The sequence below is a fragment of the Clinocottus analis genome, unplaced genomic scaffold, assembly GCF_023055335.1.
Source record: "Clinocottus analis isolate CAN_PGR_092001 unplaced genomic scaffold, fCliAna1.0.p SCAF_12, whole genome shotgun sequence".
Taxonomy (NCBI): domain Eukaryota; kingdom Metazoa; phylum Chordata; class Actinopteri; order Perciformes; family Cottidae; genus Clinocottus; species Clinocottus analis.
The window spans coordinates 10,693,473-10,713,537 of record NW_027175843.1 but is presented as its reverse complement, the minus strand read 5'-3'; the positions used below and the strand labels follow the sequence as shown (position 1 = coordinate 10,713,537).

Here is a 20,065-nt window from a genome sequence, read left to right as displayed (position 1 = left end):
GATAGATAGATAGATAGATAGATAGATAGATAGATAGATAGATAGATAGATAGATAGATATTTCATTATTGTTAAATATGATTATATTTTTCCTCACTGATTAGTCATTGTGTCTATTAAAAGTCTGAACAATAAAAAATTCCAAAGGTGTCTTGTTTGATCTTAAACTACAATATTCCAATTTCCAATTTCTTTAAACTCTCCTTGCCAATTCCGATTTTCTTTCTAAGAGCTAATATTGACAGCAAGGCTCCAGACAAACACTTTTTAACCAATGTCCAGGAACGTCCTGAAAAAATATCGACTATCCCGAAGTCATTGTAAACGTAAAAATGTCTGAATGGTAATTACTTTGCCATTGTCATCCATAGCGGTTATTTACATAAAAACAAACAAGTCAAATGATTAGGAAATAAAAGATAGTATTTATTTAAATACTTGCTTTGAGAAGACACTAGATCCAATACTTACCATAATGCATATTTGATGCATATTTTGTGAGCGCCTCTCTGCCAGGTCTTTTAAAATCCACTCCTAAAGTTTGTAACAAAGGCTACACGGTATAAATGTGTGAAGTGAGCAAATCATCACATTAATAGGATTATTTTGCAAAGTGGACAAAGACTCAAACTCAAGACTCAAACTTCAAACAGTAGACAACATAAAAGCCTCTACACACCAGTGAGTGAAAAAGAACGACAAACAAATGCGCTACTACTCATTCGCAGAAGACTAACGACCAGAATCCCGTTGACTGAGAATGTCTGGCAGTCTGTCTGTACTGCCTAAGCTAGCGTAAGCTATTTTATTGAGTTACCTTTTAGCAAGATGCTCCAAGTGAATTTCCCTGAAATGTTTTAGCATATATGTCTGCTGCTTTTATTATGAAAGGAAAGAACGTATAGAGTGGATCTGGTAGGCTTTTATCAAGGGTTGAAAAGAGTAATAAAGTTTGCCGTCTTGGTTCAGACTACAGAGTCTCTAATGATTGTTTTCCCCAATACGTTCATCTGCCATTTATTTTCTGAAGTACCCGATTAATTGTTTTGGCGATATCAGAAAATAATGCATATTGCTCATGACAACTTTCTAAATCCAAAGTTGCTTATTTCGTCTCACCTAAAAATATTAAATGTTCTCTAAAAAAAACCCAAAGAAAACAGCAAATCATCACTATTAATAAACTGAAACTGGAAAGTAGGAGACATGTTTTATCTTATAATAAGAGAAAAAAGACAAATGATTTATTTTAAAAACTTCTTCGGAGGTGTGTGGAAAGGGGGTGGGGGATTTGGCAGTCAGTCACCTGTAAAAAGGACTTGAATGCACTGAAACAACCTTCCTCATCATTTTTGGCATTTAAAGAGGCACCAGGTAAAAAGCCCCCCCCCCCCCCCGCCCTCCCTCCCGCTCGCCCTCCCCCCGCTGCGACAACACACTGAACCCTGTCGCTCAGGAACAGCAGAGGTGAGAGGGCCCTGCTTCTTTTCTTCACTAATGTGCCTCTCCAATGTTTAATCAGCACATCAAAACATTGAGGGAGAGGAATTTCCGTGCTTGGTGAGCATATTAGGGATGCAGTCACAGCATTAACTAGCATTGATGAACTGTTTGCTTATGCAGTAATAATTAACTTCCATTACATTACTTTGTGTGATTACTTTCTTAATTGCCTGAATTATGCATCAATTTAATATCTAATAACCAGTCTCAGACATTAGACACTGTTCAGACATAAATTGCATGTAGTTTCCGAGCTTTAATTAAACACACTAGAATAAATGAAACGATGCAGGATGGATGTCTTGCAGTGATTTCCTGGGTGCTTAAATATGCTATTTATTATAAAAGCATATAAAATTCACTTTCTCCTCAGGAAAGCAAACCACAAGATGCCAATTACAGTATGCAAGTTGCTTTGCCATGGATTTTTCAGAATCTAGACTAATAAATTTGTTGAGTGGGACTCATTGTTATATTATGCAAATACATTACCATGCCATTTTTTAAGTTTCAAATTCTGTGTGCAGAGCAAAACATGTCCCCAAAGATGATTTTAATTATATCGCAGAATAGGCTCTTGTTTTGCATTGTTATTGTCCTGTGGTAAGGAACTGGTGAGCTGGGACAATAAATGAGGGTCTATATTCAAATTATTTTTCAGATCACTTAGATGCAACATATCTCGTACATATTCTCTGCATGAAATATGGACATTTGCTTTCTGGTTGAAGCTAGAAATGAATGACCTAATCAGAAACATAAAAACACTATAAAGGTATTGCAGCCATAGAGCAATTATAAGAATGTTATTTCAGACATACTGTGGGTCGGTGCATCAGTGTGAAGAAAAGCCTTCTGCCCAAACTAAATCACTTTGCTCATCTCTTGCAATGCAATGCAAAAATAAACATTTTAGAATTAGGCCCATCTTTCTCAATTGCACCCTTCGTGATACCTGATTTAAGTTTGATTTACAGGTAGTACAGCAACTGTACGTCATATGAACAGAATATAATTAAAAAGCCAACCCGTGGAAGCACCAGGTCATTCAATGAATTGATATTAACTTTTAGTCCTCTTGTATCATCATTTTACCCTCACTCAAAAAGTGACATATCCACTTAAAGAGAAAAATGAACCTTATTTTCCTCATCAGCAGTAGTCTGGCAAACATACATGTAACAGAAAAGCAGCACGCACACACACACACACACACCTCCCTTTAAAACAGTGTCAGAAGACCCTTTACAATAATGGGAATAAAAACTATATTTTACATGAATTATTGAAAATGATATACAAATTAAAATGATGTCAAATTAATGCAAAAGTGGTGCATGTGGAAATCATCACCTATGGCTGAAATAAAAATGTATTTAGCTGATCTAAACTCATGCAAATCTATGTGACTGGTATTGGGTCTGGCAGCATCGTTAGTCTGCTTTTTAAATGATCTCCGGAGCTGGTGAGCTGCCGGCAATGCAAGGTTAGACAGAAAATGATGGCAGCATGCGGATGCTTCACAGACCTCATGATAGTTTCCGTCTGTCATTATTTACGTCTGACTAGTCGCGTCATGTCAGCTACCTAGAGAGACACTTTTAATGTGAACCCCCCCCCCACACCCTCGTTCTCCTATTGCTTTTCACACGCAGTGTAGTATACCATTATTTCTTTGCTTCAGTTCCTTTAGGTGAAGTTCGCCCTCCCATCAGCTAGAATCAAAGACAGATCCTCTGCTTGATTTTATACATGCCTGTGTTCTGACAGAGCTGGCACAGAAGCTACATACCACAATGAGAAAGGCAATACTGTATCTCATTTGACTAATTAAATAAAAAGGGGAAAAACATTGGGCTATGAGGTGACTAGGGATTTGAAATCTGGATTCAGAAGATGTTGAGGGGCACAGCTGCAGCAGCAATTTGATAATGAAATGAATATCTGAAATGTTTCAAAGTTACCTTTACACTGTATGCTGCTGTGTAATCTACAGTCATTAACTAACATAGTTCTACATCGGGCTACGTTACTGGTCAAGTTAATGAAAGACTCAATCCAAAACCATAAGGTCTCACTTATGAGTTCTCTTTCAAAACATACAAATGTATTTTGCAACAGTTACCCTCAAGCTCGATGAGATGGCCATTTATCACAGCAGTACCCATGAATCAAGTCACGTTGTAAAATCGATCATTGATTCACCTTATTCCCTTGTTTTTTCATCTGAGCCACATAATGATCATTATACTGACCACAGCATGTCCAAAAAATGGATTTATAATACACTGAGCTCAGCCTCAAACATCACAAGAATGGTACCATGAGGAAAAAAATTACACAGATATAGCATACCCAAAAAAAGGAATAATACAGTGTATTTTACGACTGTAGTACTCTCCCTGCAGCTTTAAGTACAGTACATTCTACAAGAAACCACGGGCCCAAGACCTCTTAGCGAAAGTCCATCTCTACGCTCTGTGCACGTGATTCCAGCCTAGATGAGCATGCTGTAATGGGGCTGCTTAGCCCCATCATGACCCAATGAGTGCCGGCTGTGGAGTGGATGTGCTTGGTGTGTGTGTGTGTTCCCAGCAGGGAGACAGTGCCTTATGAAGGTCACAACTGCAGCAATCTGGGGCTCTCTAAGTGAACCCTGGAGAGGATAACAAGCCACATCTAACGCTCTTTCTTTGTGCTCTCACAGCCACTGATCCACCTAGGAATAGTACAAGCTAAAACACAGTTTGCTCAAAGCAAAAGCAAAATCCACTTCCGTATGGTACGAAAAACATACATTCAGTTCCTTGCGAAAATGCCGTTTCCAATTACAACACAGAATTATTATCTTGGTGTCTTTCTAAAAAAAAAATGGTCTTGACCCAAAATGAGAAATATAGTGTTTTGCAAATCAATTCTTGTATAGCCGACTTTACAAAAATGGAAAAATGAAGAACACTATTTGCCTCAAGGGAATTTCAGTTCAACCACAGTGTGTGACAGTATTGCCCTATGTTATGGCCGCCTAATGGACAATGTAGCATTAATTCAGCTTCAGATGAACAGGCAGGACAGCAGAATCAAAAATGAGGAGGGGGCCCTAGGTGTATGAATTATGCATATTACATTAGCATATCGCTACAATACACTGTGCGACAAAACAATGCAGTGCAAATTGGGATTCGACTGAGATATTGAACAATTTCCTACATGGTTCTTGCCTACCTTAGAAGTGAAATTGTATTAAGCTTTCCAAATAACAGCAGAACCCATATGAGATTTGTATGTTCACATCTAGTCCAGTGGACAAAAACACTATGTAAACAAGTCATGGATAATTGAAAAGAAAGTCTCCTGACTGCTTTCCCTGGGACCTATCATTCAGGTAGATGGGAATTTGGTTAAATGGCAGGTAAGAAATTACTTTTTCCATTGATTTTCCTTAAGACGTCAAAGGCAGACAAATGAAATGGAGCAATTTACTTTGTCGAGCTCTGAAATGGTATTCAAGCAAAAACATGTCAGAAACTATTATTTGCAATCATGTTGCTCTTATTAATCCTGAGGAAAAACGGATAAATGAAAGCGCACAAAGGGATTTACTGGGCTACAGCACATTTTCAGTTTGTTAGGCCAGAAACAGTAGCAAGAGACAAATACAGTCACAGAGTAAATAAAATGAAAGAAATGACTGTAACTTTTAAACAAAGTCTTTACATTTGAGATTTGGTTTCTGTGATCATTTAAAGTGATTCAAAAATGAGCCGTACCCAATTTGCAACTTTTGTTTTATTTATTTAAGCACACATATAATTTGTAACGACAGGAGATTGAGTGTATATTTGCCACGCAACATTCAGGATTTTGAACTGTATCAACTTCATTTTTCATCTCATCAAAATCACTGTCATCCGATAAACTTACCAAAAAAGAAACACCATAACTTTGCATTTCATTTTCCATAATTGAAAGGTGAGACTATGTCTGTGATTTGTATATGACTCCTGTAAAGGAGAGCGCCTTAAGCCGCAGCGCACACTTTCATTGTGCGGTGTAAAACAGCATGTGGTATTGGTAACTGCTTCTGTTCAAACCTTGTAATCATTACCTGGCATCTTATTGCCTGTGTGGCTTTTAAAGCTCTTGTCTCACACCCAGAAAACAGGGAGTTATAGCTGATCTTTTATTAAAACTTTAGGAGAGCCTCCCCCTCCAGAGGGGGCGGAGGAGGAGTGGGACAAATTAGTGTTGACAGTAGACACTTAAAGCAGGAAAATCACAGGCCCACAGGGAGGCAGGAGCCACATGGGGCTCCCCGCCTGTGTAAAGAACACTCCAGATTTCACTTGAGATGCAGTTGCCTTTTAACAGGGCAGGGGGAATGTCAACAGACCCTCTTGAATGAACCAATAAAGCCACTAAAGGGAGAGGATTAACCAGCTGATATCGGGGACAGCGGTTTGTTTTGAATGCAGCCCCCCTTTTGTGAAACATGGCCGGAAACACACTGGGTGGAACATTTCCTCCGATAAGCATGCTGCTACTCTGCCAAAATTGTGTAGTTAATTGTGCTCATATTTGATTGTGGTCACAGTGGATTTAACCGTGTAATTCTATTCTGATGTTACTGGTTAAATAAATGGAGTATAAAAACATGACTCTGTATTCATTTGTAAATGACGCAAATTGAACTGCTTTCTCCTGATCACAACTTTGACATAAAAGGAGCCATTTACTTCTTAACTCTTTTGTATGGTAGTTGCTCTATTATTGCTTTTACTGCCCATTTATCAGAAAGCACTGCTGTTCGTAAGTGAGGCTAGACAACATGAAACAGTAATTACAAGACATCAGGGGCTTTCAATCTCCTCTTAATTTCCCAGCAGCTGTGATGAAAAACCCTTAGTCCAATTAATGTGTCAAAATATGACCCAACAATGTCATGGCCTTCTCCCAACCCCATAAACATCAAATAAAAGGCAAGGCTTAAAATAGCTGTATTTGAACCACAATGACAGCATTTTATTTCTATAGACCACCAAACAAAACAAGCAAAATTGCACATTTTGTTGTTTTTTCTCAGGTGTTGAGTTTCATTTAACAACTGCAGCTGAACATGGCGAGTTAAAGAATAAGCCCTGTTAGTGACATTTGATATATGGATAATTATATCTCAGAGAGGTGAAAAGATGCAACATTAAGGTCTGTAAATAGAGTCTGATGAACTGGCAGCAGCATGAAATCTCCACATCGTTAGCCATTCACTACAAGTCTCACAACACACAAAAAACCGTCAACAACAAAGCACCGTCTTTAGAGAGAGAATGTTTAATGGTAGAACAATAAAACATAAATTATAATGAATTAAATCTTTATTAGATCTGATCCTCTTCTGTCTCTCTTTATAGGCAATCTACATGAGGTAAATGATCTGTGATTTTTTTGCTCATTAATGAAACTCGATGCTATCATTAGCAGTTAATTCACAAGTAAATATCCAAGTTACAGAATTTTCTTTCATGCACCAAGAACTTGTAAACACATGATCCTGTGCATGTCAGCCACAGAGAATTTACTTGTTCTTCTTCTCAAGTCTGCTTGCAACTTGACTTGAATATATCTTAACAGTAGTTTACTGCTCGTGTCATAACATTGGGTCCTTGCACATAATTAGTTCACTCAATGCTATGATCTATAATTTGTCTTTTTCAAGCATTGGGAGGTAATGTTGCAGTGTGAATATATACATACCTTCAATAAACATCTTAAATAAGCTTCATTAGAAACATAATATATCAATGTCATTATCAATGTGTCAATTGTTGCTAAAATAGTTCTCCGGCGCCTTTTCCTGAGTCCAGAAGATAAATACTGAATATTATTCAGACCAAGGACTGCAGATGTTTTAAAATACTAGCTGAACAATTGAAGGTGTTCACAATGTTAAAGCTTATCAGTATGCCAAACTAAAGCCTTCTATGTTTCAACTTTTGGAAAAATATTTTTCATATGAGGCATCTAAGAAAAGGGCAAAGTACAATTAGTATTTTGAGCATCTATCTCGTTCCCTGGGAGCTTTGTCTTATGTCAACCAAGGTGGCGCGAGATGAATTTAGGCATTTGCAAAGTGCATCTGATTTATTAGGGAGAAGGTAAGGGTAAAACATAGAGGGATTTCCCTTTAATCAGATCTCTCAGGAGTCCATCTAGTGGACCAATACCCCAAAGAGTTTCCTTCTAAAAAGCCGGGAATATTAGTTTGGCTGCATGCTGCCACAGTTTTAGATTCAATCAGAGGGAATTGGGGAGGATTTTGTTAAACCTAAGAGCCTTTTACATCTCTGAAAAGTTCATTTCTCTTCATCTATTAACTCTGTATAAAAACCTACCATCATTTATGCATTTGTCCACTTAGAAATCCTCCAGCTCGTGAGCTGTAGATCTGAGCCCAAATTCTGAGCTTACGCATGACCAATCACAGAGGTGCGTGCCTCAGAGCTGAACCACAAATGGATCCTTCCCAGCATTGTAAATCAGGACCTCAAAGAGTATTATTTAGCCTCAAGCAAAGAGTGCTTGTTTATCAGATGGTGCCTGAGTCCAGCATGAAAAACTACACATAAATCTGGGTACCTTTTATGTGCTCATAGAGACCGACTGGCTCTTTTTGAGTTAAAGGCTCTCAGGAATGCAGAGGTAAGCATGGCATTCAAGTCAAAGGGCATGCATTGTATGATGCAGTGGCGGGCTGTGGGATATGTCACTACACCTGCTGTGCTGTTTAATAGCTGATCGTGGCGTGGCACCCCCCCACCCAACCCCCCACCTCAATCCGGTGCCACTTTCTGTCGCCGGCGACAGGCACCGTACTAAAAGGGTTAAAGTCTCACTAATATCTCTCATGAATTTATGTTTGCAGTTGTTTAATTAGTGAGTCGTAGAGATGACTTTGATGAAAGTATTTTTCTGAATGCTTTTTAATACCTCCGCCACACGGCACCACCACGAACATGAAGGGAGGGTGGGGTTGGCGGGAGGCTAACAGTGAGCTAAGCAGACCTGCTTTCCATCTCGCGTGTCTCACAATCACAGGGTGAAATGCGCTGCCAGAATCCACATGGAGTAGTCTCCAGCTTCAGATTCTCTTTTTCTTCTCTACAAGTTAAAGTAGCGCAACCAAATTGAATAGGTGCATACAGCGCCACCTAAAGTACCGGAGTGTGTGTGCAGGGTCTATTGTGCTCTGTGAAAAACGACCACAGTGCCAGGCTGCTGGCCTTCACTATTTAACCAGTGGAGAGAGAGAAGAGAGAGAGAAGAGAAAGAGACGTACAGAGAGACAGAGGTGAGATTTGATTGGATAAAGAGCGTTAAAGCAGCATTCTAAGCAAGCGACAGCTCGATGGCCTGAACAACCAGCAGACAGCAAGCCATGAGGAACAGACAGGGGACAGGAGCTGCTCAATGAGAACATCCGCTGATAGGGAAAAAATATTATAACACATGTAGTGTATTTGTGAAAAACAATTACACTATAAAATAGATATAACTTTTAATTATTAAAAAAAGAAAAACATATTAATTAGTTAATTAATTATAAATTAGCTATAACTTTGTGATTCTGTTTAGGCCAGCAAAGAAGGCCTAGCGGGCCCTGACGGCCCACCACTGGTGTGATGAGTACCTGAAGACTTGTTCTAAGGAATGTGTTCAAACATATTATAATTGTCCTTATTGCACATTAAGTGAGACCTGTGTCCCAATGTTGTGCTGCTGTTGCAATCATTTGATTCAAGTGCAGACAAACAAACCATAACCACAAATCAGTGACAAATCATATTAGTTAAAGGGTGAATTCAAGATCAATCTGTGGCTTAGCAAAAGGTTTTGCATTCATGATTTAGTGTGTTGTCACTTTACACGTTCAATAAGTATTGTCAATTTTTAACATGAAGCGTCAGTCCGTGCCACAGTACATCCGGCAGTGTGCTAGATGTAAGTTATCGCAACTGCAGCACTCCAGCGGGTAATTTTCTGAACATTTTATTTGGTTGTCTGATATATTGCCACTTATATATGAAGATGCTAAACCCCAGATGATAAATCAAACGTGCAGTGGCTGCCTCTGATAACTCAATAAGCACCTGGACTCCTCCTAACATGTCACACCTGCACTACTACGTATACCACTCTCATTCTCGGGCCTCACTGGGGGGCTCAATACACCTGCCAAATACCCATCAGAAGCCTAGCAGCTGGGAGAGAAACATCATGCATGCTTAATTAGGAGGTTCAGGAACCATGGGAAGTGGTTGGCAATTCTTAATGAACAGTATATATTCCTGGCTATATAAAAATACATAAATTTATATTGCATCAGTATGTAATAAAATGTGACTTCATTTATGTAACTAAATTATAAACAAAGAAGATTTAATGACTAAAACGTTGTAAATGATCACCTCCGCCATAAATTAAAATGTATGTAATACACTTTTCTCAAACAGCACTTTCTCTGTTAAAAAGGTATAAATAGTTCCTGCAGTATTTTCATTCTTTACTGCAGAGTATTAAATAGTCTTGATTTAATGAGCTTACTTAACAAGAGAATACAAAGAGGAGCCTGTGCTGATCAATATTATTGCATACTATTTTCTATCCAATCAATTAAGTGTCTGCTTAGGAGCCATTACCAAGTGTAATAAATAGGCGGTTTGTTTAAGAAAATAATAATATACCGATTTACAAACCCCAGGTGTATTTATTAAATTGCATGAAGAAATGTTCAATGTCATTTATGGACAACACACAAAAAGCCATTCAATGGATAGATTGTGCACTCAAAGAATGTCAACAAGTATTTAAAAGTCAAACAAGGACTTTTATACACTTGAATGTTAAGGATTGCTCAGTTTCATAAAGTATTATAGATGTATTGTTTATTGTCAAATCAGTTTGTTATAAATTGCTTGTTCCAATTAAAATTTGACATGTCATTTACATATTTCTGAACTTGGTTGATTATTATAATGTAAATTACTTGATAGGTTTTAAGTCAAACTAACTAGTTATTGTATGGGCAACAAAAAACATTCTGAATTCTGAGATAAATGTCTCCTTGAGCTTGGATATGATGTCCTTTCGAAAACAACACACTACAGTTGTGTTATGGTCAGAGGTTGTGTTATGCACACACAGGCAGTAGTGTCTAAGCAGGCATTTCAGACAGGAGGTTACACTTCCAATGAATTTTCTAGCTGTTTTACGGGACCAATCTTCTAGCCAGTCTGAGAGTATTGCTCATAAGGTGTGACTCTTATCAACACTACACAAGCTATATGTTTATCACAGACTTTGAGTCATACGCACAATCCTGATATGAGGTCCAGTATTGCTACAGAGGCTGTAAAGCCTATGCAGGAGTGAGGAGGCGAGAAGCAGTATGATAAGTCGTCCTGCCTATGAGCGTCCTGCTGTAATTATGGTATTCATGAAAAGATGAAATAGCGTGCAGACTAAATCTGTAGCTCCAGGCAAAATCAACAGCTTGGCATTACGCCGTGACCCTTGCCTATCTTGAGGATACGGCAAACATACCAAAACTTAGCTGTTTTTTCTCATCAGTCAAGAGTGAGGGAATGAAGTGCATCGATTGCTTGTGATTATTAACTAGACTGAGATAAGCCCTCTCCTTATTATGCAGATTACTGAGGCTCCCCGCTCCAGCATATTGTACAGATGCAAGGGAGCAGCTGCTCTTACAGATGGTGGGTACACGGATCTATCATTATGCCTCCATTGTCTCCACTTCAATTGTTTGGGGGACAACAGAACTGTATCAAAGAGGAATCCAACTGCAATGGATTAAGAAAGAGAAACAAAACCATCAACTAAATTTATACACCGGAGGCTTTGAAATGGAGAGGAGCGTAAAGCTGAAGCTTTTTCATATATAACCATGGAGTCGCCCAGTCATGTATACTGTACCCAAATCTGTTGGATTCAGCCCTGTGCACCAAACATATGTTCTTGCTGTTTTTTTCATTATTAACAAACGGATATTAATTTAGGGTGCAGGTATTATAAAAAGTATAAAAAGAAATGTGAGCAAAAATCATAAACCAAATAAATACATGATTGAATAATAATAATAATAATAATAATAATAATAATAATAATAATAATAATAATAATAATTGAATAATTCTTAGTGAAATGAAAAAATCATAATGACACTTATTTTCTGTCAAATACCGCACTGTTGACGGCTCCAGAATTAAAAATATGTAACTATCCCACAAGGCCAACCACAGCGAGAAAAGAATATGCAGACAGCGTCAATTTTGCCCTTAAGAGGAACCTCTGGTTGTCTATTTGACTCGCCACACCTCCTGCTGTGCACTGCTGAGATCAGGACACTGGTAGCTCCTCTGATCAAACATGACATTACACTAGAGGGAATTACATGCTCAGATTATAACAGAGAAGGTCACACCGAGTTGTAAGTCGTGACAGCAGTCTCACACTATTTTGCAGATAGCGGAGGGTAATATTACTTTAAGAATTAATGCAGTGACATTAAACTGAGCACCCTACATGTTTCCACCCCTCATCAGGCAGCTTGGGAAGTTAAGGTTAGATGGAAATATCCCCACCACATACAGGGAGAAATTATTAGTATTTTTTCTTACACATGCAGCTGGCCCAGGGGGTGACAAAGACTAAATTAAATGATAGAAAACATACTGTAGGGTAGAATAAGTTCAGACTGAACGTCAAACAAAGGGAGCATATTAACAAAAAGCAGACAAACTACAAAGTGCAGTCGGTGAAAATTGTCTTACACTAAAGTCGCAAAAAGAAATAGTCAGTGTAAATCAGGAGTAAAATGGGTAATCAATATCTTATTGCGATAAATAGTTTGCACACTTTAATTCCAGGAACATAACATTAAAAAGATGTTTTTGATGTGTTAATAATATTTAATACAATTCAATCTGCTTCATTGGCATGAATGTAACAAGGACAATATTGCCAAAACATCAAGTCGAAGTATTTTGATAAGTAGTATTGAGAAGGTGCGCAGAAGAATAAAGGGCCATGAAAATGTCCAACTGTCTTTATTCCATCATTTTCCTGCAGACCAGAGTCGGTATGAAAAAATTAAGCTTAACAGAGCGGCCAGAAAGCCAACTCAGTAATGTCTGCAACTTAATTTAATTAATATTTTATGTCATTGTATACAGATATTAAGGATAGATCTTGGGTGTTGATGATTTTTGTCTTTGAGTGCATTTATTCTGTGTACCAAGAGCCATTGATTACAAACAAAGAGCAAACATCCATACAGTAAAATGCAGTAATCCCCATAAGGTATGGAGAACTAACATTACTTGATCCAAATAGAAAATCAATTACATAGCATAATATTTTCTTTTAATTTCCTACAGAAGCTGCTGTCTTCAGATGACCTCAGTAGGAATAAATACATTCCTGTCTACCATGTTCTTTCATACGATGTAATTATTTAGTACTGAAGTAGAAGTCATGGCATGAATACAAGTTGCAAACAAGCCATAGCCTCAAAAACACTTTGCATGTGTGTAAAAACACACAAAGAGCAGTGGAACATAAGTAGCTTCATCCCAGCAGGTCAAAAAGCCATATTTCAACATTAATTCCTTAATTCAATCTGCTGTATTCAAATAAATAACAGTTTTCCTTTCTTCAGTCATGTGTCATGGGTGGATAGATTGAGCTCCTGTCAGAGCACAAAGCTCCCCTCAGAAGTCCACATTGCCTCGTCTGTTGTTAGGACCTGGTCCACATGGGGCCAAATTTGATTGGAAAGCCCAAAGGGAGGAGTTCCACCAGTCACAAGGGCATTGTTAGTGCCTCCAAAATGGCCAGAGAAGAATGACTGATTATGCAACCACAGCTAGGGTTACTAATAGGAATTCTATTTGAATTTCTAACATAACAGATGTTTGCTGGGCACCTCCATGGAGAGCGCATACACAGTTATGCTAATTTGCCAGTGTTTCCCTTCAAGTTAGCTCAGAGTCATTAGAGCACACAGCTAGCTTAGATCCCTCTGTCAAACTAATAATTGGCCATTATTGATATTAATTAACATTTTTGCTCTCTATGTCCTTTTTGACCTGCTATCTGTTAGTAAATCTAGTTACTGAGTCCTATTAGGGCAATAAAATCCACGGGACTCTATGGTAGTTGCAAACCATTTATCAGAAAGAGAACATAAAGCCAATTAGGAATGGGTGCAGACAGTTGTCTTCATTCTCCACTGACTACTTCTTGATCTCCATTATAAATTGCTAATAGAGCATATTCTGGGAGGAGAGGGGGGTTACCATTGCTCACTCTCATCCCTGATGACAGGTGAAAAGGACCAGTAGTAGTGTCCATGCTTGATGAGGCTACAGCATCATCAGCTGCTGTCTTTTTTTCTTCCGTCTTTTTGTTGAAGGACGTCACGGTGAACCTCCCTCTCTACTGCTGGTCAATCGTGTTAATTGGCCTTAAAGTAGAATATTACAGAAAGCCATTAAATTGTTGATCGTTCATTCTCCGAAAGTAATAGCTTTTGGCCACTCTGCTGTTATGAGGCAATGAGCATCGGAAACACTGTACACCATAGGTTTATGGGCTCAGATCAAGAAATCCTAATAGGTGGATATTGACTGGTTTATTTTCCACAAAACTCCAAAGGGACCGGTGGTTGCAAGAAAATATATCAAAGAGGCTATCAACAATGGTTGGGTCTTCTGTGTAAAATCAATAGTGAGCCATAGATGGCTTGAGTTTTCACAGTTCTCTCTCGTCATTTAAAAAGACTGTAGGCTATATGATGCTTTGAAGGACCCCTGAGATTTTTGTAACATAGCAACCACACTATATGTTTGAAAAGACACCGATTAGTAATAACCTCATCTGCGTTGCCTTTGGTGAAAACATTGTGCGCTTTTGTTTTGAACTTGATGAGAGGTCATTGCTGCTCTAACCCAACACTGATACTGACACAGTGATTGAATGGTTAAGTTTTCTCGAACAAAAGAGCTCAGCAGCATAAAGCATCTTGAGTTGTTGTTGGAGTAGGTAGTCCAACATAACCTGTGTGAATAACAACTTATGCTCCTGCTCCCTGAATGCAGATGCTACCGAGGCAGCCGGGGTTTATGACAAGAGGTATAGCGGTCCCTTAAATGAGCAGTATTTAATAGCCTGGTTTCAAGTGTAAAGGCTTTCTCCCCTGTGCATTACTCCAAGAACCTAATTACAAGTTTCATCATCAATCATGAGCATTATTTATTCAGTGAAATGAATTTCTAATTAATAACTGATGAGCATTATGGCCTCGAAGACTGTAAAGCAATTAATTACGGTTGGCAACGGGGAATATCCATGTAAAGGAGTATCTAGCGCACAGTTACAGCACAGTAGTGCCAACAGGCTAATGTCCACAAAGAAGAGGCACTGGATTGTTTTTGTACCTATGCTTTATTGAGATAATTACTTTCATGAATGTTGTCTGGGGGCTGTCATACTGTTGGCAATGTAATAAACACATAAGAACTGAACTTCAATTTTGTTAAATGCTGTTAAGAGCTGCTGTCTTCTACGCTCTGTGCTGCCACCCTCACAGATGTTTTGTTGGCACAATAGCTACTTCCATTTGTATGGTTTCTGAAGAAATTTTTCCGTGAAGATTTAAAAAGTGCATTTGACTCTGCTGAAAATTTTTCTACTTGTTGAAATTCCAGAATTTAAACTGAATTCATGCATTTTTAGTAAATGCGGTTACCAGATCTAATCTAAATGTGCATGAAAGGCAGTCTCTCATAGTCATTTCAAAAGTTATACTATTTGCTGTCATCAGGATAAAGAGAAGAGCAGACTCTATGTCATACTTATATATATATATATATATATATATATATATATATATATATATATATATATATATATATATATATATATATATATATATATATATATATATCACTGTTAAATGTACCATTAATTCATTACTTTGACTTAAAGGTTTGTCTTAACTGTTAGCAGTGTTTCAAAACAGGGTCACAAAAGAAAAGACAAATAAACACTGGTGTGAAGAGAGAATTACATAAGAGAATGTCTATAGAGATAAAATAGGCTGTAAGAAGAGATTAAAATGCTCTGCTGGTTTGACTTCCTCAAGGAGGGTTTTACAGAGAGTGGGTCACTGCATGGCATTTCTCGCACTCCTGGTGAGAGAAAAGTATAATTAAACTCAAATTAATTCAGTTATGGGAGCAAGAGTAGGTTTCCTTTTGTATTAGATACACAGAATATAGATTATATCCCTGTGTACTGTCATTTGCAGGTTATAAATGACTCTCTTGGTGATATTTTTAATGCATATTATCACATTTCCAACAGCCTTATAAATCCCATAAACAATGCATTTTACTTTTTCTCCATCACTGCAAAAGGGCAAAGTCTTAAATCTTCAAATCACTGTAATTGTGCTGCATTAACCTCATTATTTTTATAGTTATATTCAAATATAGTATCTTTTCAATAACCATGGGTCAAACGCATAATGGTTGAAATGAAGGTAGATTATGTACATCTTCATTCGGACGTTTTAATAGACACATTATGGAAGAGACACAAAGAAAAATAAGGAACCAAGAGAGGCAGTAATTCTTTCATTTACAGAATGGAAATCAACGAAGCAGCTCTTTAATTTATCTGTTGTTTCAATTCAGCACAAATTTTTTGCACATTTGTGGCAGTTTTTTTGTTGCATATATTCATCTCACACACAACTCTATCTGCACAAAACGGAGATGGATTGAGTCATGCATGGCTGTTTGCCATCTAGAGTAAACGTAATAAATGTGCATGACTATAATGCTGAATGGTCTTTTAAAGTATAAAGTTAGTTGTTGTGAGCACAAGGTGTGTGCATGTGTCGTATGGCTTGTGTCATTTTACAACTCTCCGAGATTGATACGTCTGTTTGAACAGCGTCTAAGCAGACCTCAATTTACTGTACGCACATTGGTTTATTCAAAATTAAGCTTTTTCTTTCACTTTTGTATAAAACAGCACCAATCAAAAACCGGACTGGCAACATGTCCTCTGGGATGTTCTTTCTTTGTTTCAATCATTTCCTTTACACATGAATTCTTTCCAGGGTTGCAGGGTGCTGGAGTCTCAACCTTGGTCAAGGCCTTTGTACAAAGTCAACACAATAATAGTAAAAGGCGTAAATTACTTAGGTTCCATTATTTTATAACGTGAAATATTATGTGTGCAAGAGTAGATGTCAATCAAACTGAATTACAAAAGATGGACCGTCATCAAGATAATCACAACATGTATCCCAAAAATACATTCATTTTGTGAACTGTCATGTCAGATCTACTATTTTTTCCTAATTTCCCTCCTTTAAGGAGCTTCTTTATTTTTTTATGTGCATTGTGGAAAAACTACTTTAGCTCTATCCTTATCATGTTATACACTAACTCTACATTTCAATGTAACAACTTAACAAGTATGGTATGTCTTGATAAAGTTTTCATATGATATTCATAATATGGACTCAGTCAGTCTTAGGCAGTGCATGCCCAGACCAACACTCACATCAGTATATCTCAGAATGAGAACACAGTGAACACACACCACTAAAACTACCACTAAAAAGTCGCCACCAAAAAAAAGGTCACACACACTAATATTTCGTTGGACCGCCTTTAGCTTTGATTACGGCGCGCATTCGCTGTGGCATTGTTTTGATAAGTTTCTGCAATTTCACAAGATTTATTTCCATCCAGTGTTGCATTAATTGCTCACCAAGATCTTGTATTGATGATGGTAGAGTCTGACCGCTGTGCAAAGCCTTCTCCAGCACATCTCAAAGATTCTCAATGGGGTTAAGGTCTGAACTCCATGTGTGAAAATGATGTCTCATGCTCCCTGAACCACTCTTTCCCAATTTGAGCCCGATGAATCCTGGCATTGTCATCTTGGAATATGCCTATGGCATCAGGGAAGAAAAAATCCATTGATGGAATGACTTGGTCATTGCTGACCAACTGCAGCAACCCCAGATCATTGCACTTCCCCCACAGGCTTGAACAGTAGGCAGTAGTATTTAAATCCAGGTGGCAATTTTTTTTTGGTCTGGCAGTATATAATGTGTTATGCATTCCAGAATGGATTTTGTTATATTAGTTGAAATTATCTTTAAATATCGACAGCAATTAATAAATAAAATGCTCCGACAACAAAAAAAAACATTTAAAAAAAATCCATTATCTGTGGCAGTCTCAGGATGAAATCGTTGGACTGCCTGTATACCTGTCTACCTGCTCGCGCTTGAAGGAAGAGGCCTGAAGGGACAGAGTGTCCGTTTTGCCAACTTGGTGACTTTCGGAGCTTGGAGCTGCTCGCTACTTTCATTGGAAAAGAGTCGGCAATGCTGGACTGGATTTTATGGTTGGATAAAAAGATTTTATCTCGCTTACTCTTGCTGCCTCTCCAATGTTCCCTACCCACGCTTTAAACCAGAGACGTAAGTCTTCCTAATGCACTTTGCATAAAGTTACGCTAGCACAATTTGCAGTCAATAAAACACAGGGTAGTCTAAAACTATAACTATCTATATTTTCACATATCTGTTCAAAAAGCATGTATGTTTAAACTCAAGAACAATCTCTGCTTATATTGTCTGTATGGATAAAAATAAAAATAAAAAAAGAGAGGGTCAGTTGACTCTATTGATTAGTGCACTTGGACATTTTGACATATGTCTTTGTGGTTTTAGACAGTTTGTCTGCTGTTAGTTTGCTACTGGTTTTGACTCTTTTGTCAATTAGCTCTGCTTTTATTACACTTTCACTTCTCTTTGAACTAAATCTGGGAACTAATTGGAACACACAAGAGAGATCACAAGCAAAACTGCAGAAATTAACAAACATTGCAACATGTTGTGGTTGTGCTGCTTTAGGTACCAGTAAGAGGATGAAACTCAATCCAGGAAATCTCAAAGGAAAAATAGATCAATCTACACTACACAGTGTATAGTACAGTATAGTATATAATAGTAAAGTTCAGGACAGTACAGTATAGTAAGTAGGAGTATACATTGTCTTATTGCAATGAATGAGGTGCTGCATTTTTTTTCATGAGGTGCTAATATCTGTCTGAAGCATATACTAAAGCAAATACACAGTTTGAACACAGCCTGTGATGCTCCGCCTCAAATGTACGTACAGTTTACCTACATTTTGTACGTTTACAGGACAACTGGCTACATTTGAACAAGCAGGGAAGCATCTGAATAGTTAGCCTCAACCCATGGTGATACCTTTGGCAACAAACACACAATAAGTTTAAGTAATGTGTGCTTACTTACTTCTGCCATTTCCACAGGCTCAGAATCTCAGTCGGTTCTCTGGCTCCCGCTCCTCGACTAAGAGAGGGTGAAATGCAATAGGGGAAGTAGTATTCAAATCAAAGAAGCAATACCACAGTGTATAAATATCCAATAACATGTAAAAGTCAATATCCAATAAAAGTAAACGTACAGAAGTATTGGAAACAGAACATACTTAAGCATCAAAATGGAGAACAATTGCTGGGAATATTTTAATAATATACTATTGAACCAATATTATTGATTCATTAGCATGTAAAGGATATTTAAATGGTGTTCGTAAAGATGGAAATAATTTTAACTGAAGCTACTTTGAATACTTTAGGTAGTTTAATCCTTTACAGTGTAGCAAACTCAGAACAGAGTCCATGGCGGAGAAGTTCAAAATGTTCAAAAGTCTAGCTAAGTATCACGTGTTAAAGTAGTATTAAAAGGAGATGCTTAAGGTTCAAGTATCTCCAAATTGCACTGAAAATAACATTGCAGTATTATTATTATTATTATTATTATTATTATTATTATTATTATTATTATTATATTAACCACCAGTAAGTACAGCGTTAGTTCAGTTAAATTACCATTTAAGTGGTTTCCAGGTGAAAAGCCCTGCATCCTCTCTGCTCTAGCTGTTGCCCTCGCTGGCTCGAGCGAGGCACCGTTAGCAATGTCTCACGCGCTAGCTAATTCAAAAACAAGGTTGCAACTTGCTTTTCGTCCGTGGAATGTCATTGTCGTAAATACGTTGTGATGTGAGCAATATCGAAGACTTAACTAACGCACCATCCCAGAAAAAGCGAGCTAACTTCTCCACTGTGACGAGGTCAGATGATGACGCGCCAGGTGGCGTTAGCGTGAGCACTATTTGTGTGTAAAAAGTCGTTTCCTGACTGGATGGAGGGCTGAACCGCAGCGTTCCTATTAGCTGGTATCACTACGCCAAAGTTTGTCTACATTTGTTCTCCACGTGGATGTAGAAAAAATAGATGCAAATACTGCTTGTTTAACTAGATGCATGGATGTTAACCTATGTTGGTCAGTGAAAGTGCAATGATATACTTTTTTTAAAAACATTTCACGTTTTCGCCCTTGTCCTATTTCCACCTAGTATGTTTTTAT

The 20,065-nt window shown here is 37.8% G+C and overlaps 1 long non-coding RNA gene across 1 annotated transcript in view; it reads right to left on the bottom strand.

Annotated features, from left to right (window-relative positions):
- LOC137783287 (uncharacterized) overlaps positions 1-19,816 on the bottom strand; it is a 79,069-nt gene extending 59,253 nt beyond the window's left edge. The window contains exons 1-2 of the long non-coding RNA XR_011077321.1: positions 19,528-19,816; positions 18,929-18,985 (exon numbers count right to left, since the gene is read on the bottom strand). This is a non-coding gene — a long non-coding RNA (uncharacterized lncRNA). The remainder of the gene's footprint in view (positions 1-18,928; positions 18,986-19,527) is intronic.
- Positions 19,817-20,065: the final 249 nt, after the last annotated feature.